The 9170-nt window shown below is 39.5% G+C and overlaps 1 pseudogene; it reads right to left on the bottom strand.

The window, feature by feature from the left end:
- Positions 1 to 811: 811 nt before the first annotated feature.
- Positions 812 to 3229, bottom strand: LOC145040769 (DExH-box ATP-dependent RNA helicase DExH12 pseudogene; annotated as a pseudogene).
- Between the last annotated feature and the right edge of the window lie 5941 nt (positions 3230 to 9170).

Raw genomic sequence — 9170 nt, 5'->3', positions numbered from 1 at the left:
AGCACAGCCAAGATCTCATCTGCAGCACCAGTAATAATATTCGAAGGCTGACAACTTGCTGCTGTATCACACTAAGCATTGCTTCGTACGCAGCTTGAGTTTCTTTTGTCTTTGGCTGATAAACTCTTTTACCCTCTTCTAAAAGATGTCGCCTCTGCCTCTTGTTTCTGTTAAATGGAGCATCTGCCTTAGCACCACCACGTACATGTTCCATACTCTTTTAGTTCAACAGGCCTTCAAATATAGGGAAAAAGAACTTTCATATTATAAACATAAAGTCATAGATATTTTACAAGAAACTTTTGCCTTGTATTTTTTTCTTTTCTAATAAATAAACACACTAGTACAGTCCAACTTTTTTGAATTGCTGCAATTTTTGTAATCTGTCAGTTATCTACTTGTCTTTTTTAAACCCAAACAATACATGATATCCACATAAGTCAATGAGAGATGATTGATCATCTCCAAAAACTAAGGTTCCTAACATTCTTACACCAAAATTAAACTATGTTTTATGAAGCTATTTAAACCAACTAGAATACATACGACGAAAAATTAATAAAAATACATCATTTGATATCCTTAATCACCAATAGACTTCCATCCAAACCAAATAACCAAACACTGCAAATTCCAAAAGCAAAACAGTTTCAGTAATCAAATACTACATAAAATCATCATGAAATACAAATTATATCAATCTCTTCTATCGCCATCATCTCCTGCTCCTGCTCCAACTTTGAGTTTCACATCAACAGAAAAACTACTCCTGATGAGACCCCATGTTATAAGAATCACACATGAGGGATGACTAGAAATAGCTAGTTCCATGATCAGTTATAACCTGAAATTCCCCAGTTTTCCTATCATACTTCACCAGATTGTTTTTATCCAGTATTGTGGCAGCAGAATGAACCTGCAATGCAAAGAAAAGTAACTATATATTAACTTACATTTACTAATATTGTCAGAAGAATATATATTATAAAACCTACCAGATTAGCTCTCCTATCCACCAGTAGAACATCTCTTGTGAGAGCATCATCTGATAAACCATAAAGTGTAGGATTGCGCACCATACGGATGTATAAATAAGCACCATACGGATGTATAAATAAGTGTAACCAAGCCACTCGATTGCTTCTATTGCATTCTTCACAGTTCCAAAAACTATTTCTGCATTCAAGTGATCAGCCAATTTGGACACAAACTGACTTTCAATAGGAAGCTGTTGATTCATGAGTGAAAAATAATACTGCAGCCGACTATGTTCAGTTATAATGATCCCTTCACCATAAGCACGTCTCAACATCTGCATTACATCTAGAGAACCAAGCTCTGTGCATGCTTCTTTTTCTGGGTTATAAATCTGAGTTCCTTTAATAATCACAGTGTGGGAATAAGGCAAGTTCACACTCCATGAAAGAGTAGCTGTGGAAACCAGTACTTTAATGTGTCCATCAGCAAATAGTTTCTCAACAAGTTGAAGATCAGGAATACACATTTCTGCATGATGAATTGCAACGCCATATGGCAACAGATCCTTAAGATCATTGCTCTTCGCTACCTCAGTGTGTTGATGGAGAATCTCACGACTTTCACTATCTTCTTTTAAAAAGATTCCGAGTGTGTCATTAGCAAGAGAAGTGTGTCTAATTCCACATGCAGTGTTTCTTGTTTCATCCCTTGAATGCACAAATATAAGCACCTGATGATGCTTATTTCCAGCAACAACTTCCATCGCTTTTTCATAACAAATATCATTCATCAACTGAAATGGCTTTTCTACTGTAATTCCAACATATATACTGCTGAGCGAGAGGGCAAGCTCTGTAACTATTGTCAAATCGAAACAGACCTTTCTTCAAGTCAACTCGCATAAACAATGCAACATCATCGTTATTCGGAAGTGTTGCAGATAATCCAACCAACCGAATATGTTCATTTGTGGTCTCAATTTGTCTAACAGTCCTTGCCACAATGCTCTCAAGAACAGGGCCTATGTTATCATCATGTAGGAGATGAATTTCATCAATAATTAGAAGCTTCACGTTCGCGAGTTTTTTGTATCCTGATTTTCTAGTTGTTATAATATCCCAATTCTCTGGAGTGGTGATAATGATTTGTGCTTCCTCAATCAAAGACTCGTCTCCAGTTCCATTCAACTCCATCACAGTGACACCATAGTGCTTCAAACGATTAGACAGGTTACCTACGACTTGAGCAACAAGGGCTTCCATTGGTGCCACGTAGACTATCTTGTAGTCTTTACTCTGGTTAAAGTTAAAGAAACTGTCCTCATGATTCATATGCAAACCTATCTGTTGAAGTATTGTGAGGATAGCCACATTGGTCTTCCCTGATCCAGTGGGAGCACAAACTAAAAGGTTGTCTGCTTTGAACAGAGCTGTTTCATAAACTTTACTCTGAACCCTATTTAACTCTGTCATCCCCTCAAAAGCTGGTTGTGTCCAACTTGGCATGGTTGAGATCTTTACAAGCTTCTCATTAGGAGCAAGAGGTTTGGGCTTCAATCCGGGCACATGAACCTCTTCGTATCCCTTTTTGGGGTTTCTATAAGAGCCTAAAGGAAGTACATACTTCTTATTTGCCATCAAAAGACCACCTTGGTGAAACGCAATGCTCTCAAGGTCAAGCAACTTTCGTTCACCATTCTCAGCAACATTCCTTCGATGTTAGTCGACGTCATCATCCATATTGCATGTCCAAAACATCATCATCAAGAGCATCTTCCTCAGCAATGCCACCTAGATGTGCCATAAGGTTTTAATTAAACAGGCCTACAATCACCAAAATCGATTGAATCAGTGAATCATGTATTACTAACCCACGTATCAAGGTAAATGTAAAACAAACGATAAACCCTATATATTGTGGAAGAAAAAGTAATTCTGACTTGGTCTTCAATTGACCTTGTCAATAGGAATAAGTGGCTTAGTTGCCACCTAGTTAGGAGCACACGTTTATTCAGTTTTAGCTTTGCAGTTACGTTGTTTGTTTTGCTATTTAAAGCCCGTAAGTCTTTGTTTTATTCATCAGAAATAAGAAGGGAGAAAACTGGGAATCTTTTGTGCAAGTCTGTGTTTTACTTTATTTGGGTATACCACTTTTGATCTTTATAGGGGCCTGATTCAAAACTTGGTATCAGAGCTTACTTGTTTATGCCCAAATACATAAGACATGATAACATGACAGGTTCAGTCAGCATGTACCAAAAGATAACGGTGGGGTATCGTTCCAATGTCCATTGTTGACTTCAACAAACTATACCACGTGGGCAATCAAGATGGAGGCTGTCATGGATGCTCAAGGTGTTTGGGAATCCATAGAACCAACTGTCGGAGTGACTATTGATGAGAAGAAGAACAAGATGGCACAAGCTTACATCTTCCAAGCAATACCGGAGGACATTCTCATGCAGGTAGCAAAGAAGAAAACTGCAAAGGAAGTGTGGGAGATTCCACACACTTAAAAGGCGAGTTTGATGCACTGAAGATGAAAGAAGGAGATTCCATAGATGAATTCGCAGGGAAGCTCAGTGGGATAAATTCGAAATACATCAGCCTTGGTGCAACAATGGAAGATAGTACTTTGGTGAGGAAATTGCTTAATTCTGTCCCAAAAAAATTTCTACAACTTGTGGCCTCGATAGAACAGTATTCAGACTTGGATACAATGCCATTTGAAGAAGCTGTTGGCAGACTCAAAGCCTATGAAGATCGACTACGAGTTTGGGGTGAAAGCTCGAATGCTGAAGCAGGCTTGTTGTTGACTCGATCGGAAGGGCAAATGGGTCAAAAATCACAAAAGGGCTCTCCGGGTACAACAGGAAGAGGTTGTGGATCTTCTAATGAAAGGAGAGGTCGAGGAGGTTATCGAGGAAGAGGTTCAAGGGGTAGAGGTGGTCGAGGCAATCACCAATCATTCCGAGATACAAGCAATGGTTGAGGAAAGGGAAGAGACAAAAGTCACATAAAGTGCTTCAATTGTGACATGTTTGGACACTTTGCATTGGAGTGCCCAAATCCCAAAAGGAAGGAAGCTGATGTCAATTTAACACAGGTGCAAGAAGAAGAACATGCTCTTCTGTTAACTGTATAGGGTGAAGATACATATGATTGGGTATTGCTTAATGAAGACAAAGTGTTCCCAGCAACAAAAGGGAATGAGAAGGATACATGGTACTTGGATAATGGGGCCAGTAACCACATGACTGGGGTGCGAGAATACTTTGTAGAACTTGATGACAGAGTAACAGGGCAGGTGCGTTTTGGAGATGGTTCTAAAGTTCAGATCAAAGGAAGAGGTATAATTCTTTTGGAATGCAAGAATGGAGAGCAACAAGCCATCTATGAGGTATATTACATCCCCGCCTTAAAAAGTAATATACTCAACCTAGGACAAATGACAGAAGTAGGATACAAGATCGAGATGCTTCATGAATTCTTGAGGGTTCATGATGCTAGCAATAGGTTGATAATGAAGGTACAACGTTCAAAGAACAGGTTGTACAAGATTGTCCTGCATACAACACAACCTGTGTGCCTTAGTGCAAGCCTAGATGATACAACATGGTTGTGGCACGCAAGATTAGGTCACGTGAACTTTCGTGTGATCGAGTCTATGGTGGTAAAGGACATGGTGCGGGGAGTGCCAAGAATTCAGCATCCCACACAAATTTGTGAGGGATGTTTAGTTGCCAAACAGACCCGATATCTGTTTCCAAAAGTAGCACAGTGGTGTGCAAGCTCTCCACTTGAACTGATTCATGCAGATTTGTGCGGTCCTATAACGCCCCAAACATTAGCTGGCAACCGGTATTTCCTTCTCATTGTAGATGACTACAGCAGGTACATGTGGGTGTCGATGATCAAAGAAAAAAGTGAAGCTTTCACTGCCTTCAAGAAGTTCAAGAATCGAGTAGAAAGTGAAGGGAAATACAAATTAAAATTGTTGCGCACAGATCAAGGAGGTGAATTCACGTCAAATGAATTCACTGAGTTCTGCAATCAGGAAGAAATCAAGAGGCAATTGACTGCACCCTACTCCCCTCAACAGAACGGGGTGGTAGAATGCCGGAACCGAACAATCCTTGAAACCACCAGGTCCTTGCTGAAAGCCATGGGCGTCCCAGAAACACTATAGGGCGTCCCAGTAAAAGACATGACTCCATATGAAGCTCTACAGGGGATGAATCCAATGTTGGAGCACTTTAGAGTGTTCGGCTGTGTAGCTCACGCAAAGACACCAACGAATAAACTCACAAAGTTGGGAAATAGAAGTGAACAAATGGTGTATTTGGGAAACGAAGCAGGAAGTAAGGCGTTCCGGTTGTATTGCCCTAAACGAAATAGAATTTATGTATCAAGAGATGTCGTATTTGAAGAGAAAAGGAAATGGGATTTGGCTAAGGTTCACTGTGAAGGCCCAATATTGAGTAATTCTTGGGTCAGGTTCCCTAGTGAAGGAATAGCCCAAGATACCATGGAGGAACTCGATCCAACATTAGGAGAAATTGGAAGCCCTAGTTCGCCACTACATGGGTATCAGCCATCCACAACACCAACAGATCATTCACCTCCTGTGAGCGAAGTCCTAATCAGACCAGGAGACTCCTCGAGTCCAACATCAGAAGAAGACGTAGACAGGTCCACGTACGACGATACCCCTGTTCGAGGATTTAGGGCTTTAACAGACATTTATAATGAAACCCAGGAGATTGAAGAAGATTCAAAGATGATAATGTACGCAGGCGAAGAACCCACCACATATGAAGAAGCTTCAGGTGACAAAGAATGGAGAAATGCGATGAAACAAGAACTGGAATCAGTTGAAAACAACAATACATGGAAATTGACTCATCTCCCTAAAGGGCAAAAGGCGATAGGACTGAAGTGGGTATTCAAGTTGAAAAAGAACACAAAAGGGAAAGTAACAAAACACAAAGCCAGAATAGTTGCGAAGGGATATGTACAGCAAAAAGGTGTAGATTTTGATGAGGCTTTTGCACCGGTGGCTCGTATGGACATAGTTCGCTTGGTACTGGCATTAGCAGCAAGTGAAGGGTGGAAAGTTCATCACTTGGATGTGAAATCTGCGTTTTTGAACGGAATTCTACAGGAAGAGGTGTATGTTACTCAACCAACAGGTTTTGTCATTGCTGGAAAAGAAAACATGGTCTACAAGCTCAACAAGGCGCTCTATGGCTTGTGACAAGCGCCAAGAGCTTGGAATGATCGACTTGACAAGACTTTGAAAAACATGGGATTCCAAAGGTGCCCACAGGAATATGCCGTATACAATATCCAGAAAGCAAATAACACCTTGATTGTGGGTGTTTATGTGGACGACCTAATCGTGATAGGTACAAGTGAAGAGCTGGTGGCTGAATTCAAAAGGCGGATGCTAAAGAATTTCGACATGAGTGATATGGGAAGTCTATCCTATTACCTAGGGATAGAAGTCCAACAAGGGCAAGGAGGTATCACAATCAACCAAACTGGGTATGCTAAGAAGATATTACAAATAGCAGGCATGGGAGATTGTAACCCATCAAAATACCTAATGGAACCAAGGCTTTCTCTAACAAAAGATGAAGATGGAGTTCCAATCAATGCCACTGATTACCGATGCCTGATTGGTAGCCTCCGTTATCTTATTCACTCAAGACCGGATTCGAGCTACTCAATTGGAGTAGTGAGCAGGTACATGGAGTCACCTAAGGAGAGCCACCTCAAGGCAGTTAAACACATTTTAAGGTACCTAAAAGGAACAATCAACTATGGTCTAGTATACAAGAAGGGTGGAGACAGAAAGTTGATTGGATTCAGTGATAGTAGCTATGGAATGGATGTTGATGGCAGAAAAGGCACAATAGGGATGGTGTTTTATTTTTCTGGGAATCCAATAACATGGTCATCCTAGAAACAACAAACTGTAGCCTTGTCTTCGTGTGAAGCAGAATTCATGGCTGCAACCGCAACAGCATGCCAAGCACTCTGGTTAAGAAGTTTGCTGAAGGAGCTAATTGGCTGGAAGAAAGAAAGTGTCAGGATATATGTAGACAACAAATCAGCCATAACTCTTATGCAGAACCCAGTTTTTCATGGGAGGAGCAAGCACATTGACACTAAGTTTCATTTCATACGGGGTTGTATTGAAAAAAAGCAAATTGATGTGAAACACATCAGTGGTGAGGAACAAAGAGCAGATCCCTTGACAAAAGCTTTGCCAAGACTCAAGTTCTTGGAAATGAGAGACCTTTTGGGAGTTATAAGGCTCGAAGACAAAGATCAGAATTAAGGGGAAGTATGTGGAAGAAAAAGTAATTCTGACTTGGTCTTCAATTGACCTTGTCAATAGGAATAAGTGGCTTAGTTGCCACCTAGTTAGGAGCACACGTTTATTCAGTTTTAGCTTTGCAGTTACGTTGTTTGTTTTGCTATTTAAAGCCTGTAAGTCTTTGTTTTATTCATCAGAAATAAGAAGGGAGAAAACTGGGAATCTTTCCCTTCAAGTCTGTGTTTTACTTTATTTGGGTATACCACTTTTGATCTTTACAGGGGCCTGATTCAACATATACACCAAAAATATTAGAGACAAGTAATGTGTTTATCTAACTACTGGACGGTAACTTTACCTTAGACGGCGAGTTGGGGCAACGGGCAGCGACGTGATTTTCTTGACTGCATGTGTGATTAATTTGATTTTATTGATGGGGTGGTTTGCTTGCGAGGTGAATATCTTGAAGGACACGTATTAGGAATTTCTTGAAGTGCACGTATTGGGCTAGGAACATAGGTGCAACGACTATAGACTACTTGATAAGTCTCGAGTTTCTTGTAAAACTCTTTTCTTAGGCTAAAAGGCAGCATTGGTGATTTAATATGGAATATTTTAAATAATATAACAAAAGAATTCATTTTGATTGTTAGGTCATCCACAATGAATTGAACTCTATAAAGTTCAATGGAGTGACACATCATCATTCATTATTCCATACAATTCTATTCATTTTTATTCCACAGTGCATTAAACTCTACAAGTTCAATGGAACATATTAAAAAAATTAAAAAAAATATTTATTTAAAGATTTAAAAACTTTCCTTTTTCCCATTGAAGAGTTCAATGGTCATTAAAGTCCAAATCCATTAAATGCCAAGGTGACATTTCACAATGGTGGAGTTGTATCCATTGAATGACAACTAAACATGACACCTCATTCAACTATTCCATTAAACCTATGCTCTTAAAAAAAATTGAGGAAATTAAGTAAGTAACCCATATCAAATGAGTATTTTAATAATAATAATCATTTTTTTTGAAAAGTGTCCACCTTATTCGGAATAGAACATTTGGTCAGGGTATTCATTCTGACTCTCCGTTGACTGCTTTCTCTACAATAAAGCATCTAGGAGTAAGGGTACTCATTTCGGAGCTCCGGTTCAAAATAAGAATCTTCGTACATTCTATACTTATGTTCCGGACTTACATTCTGAAATAACACTCTTCGAAACACAAATTTATGTACGATTGTCATGCTTGTATTTTGAAGTGACAACACGGAGTCACAGATCCACATTCTAAACATCTGTTCCGAACACTTATTTCGGAATAAAAATTCAATTTTTGTCCCATATATATATATATATATATATATATATATATATATATATATATATATATATATATATATATATATATATGTGAACCTTCCGATTCTAACTCTGATGTACTAGTGATTTTAGAGTTCACAGACTTCATCTTGAGGTATTTATTTGGAAGGTTCATAGAGCTAGGACCAGAGCTAGGACCAGAAGGTCCAAATAAATACCTCAAGATGAAGTCTTTGAACTCTAAAATCACTAGAACCACTCCTCCTCTTTCCTTGGTCACCTCCTTTTTACAATCACACCAACAAAATGATCAAAAGTGGCCTCTCCTTCCTCACAATCGCTCTAGATCTCTTAGGGTTTCTCTCTGGGGTTTGGTAGCCGCAAATGACGGCCCTAAGGGCCTTTAAATAGGTCCCAAACCTAGGAAATTAGGGTTTCATTAAACATCATGGACTCGCTGAGTCCACTCATGGACTCGCCGAGTCCGGTCATGAACCCGGATGAAAATCCGCGACCCTACTCGGCGAGTCTAAG

Source organism: Lactuca saligna, chromosome 4, assembly GCF_052625555.1.
Source record: "Lactuca saligna cultivar CGN05327 chromosome 4, ASM5262555v1, whole genome shotgun sequence".
Lineage (NCBI taxonomy): Eukaryota > Viridiplantae > Streptophyta > Magnoliopsida > Asterales > Asteraceae > Lactuca > Lactuca saligna.
Note: the sequence above shows the minus strand (reverse complement) of the source record. Positions and strands in the feature narration are given on the sequence as shown.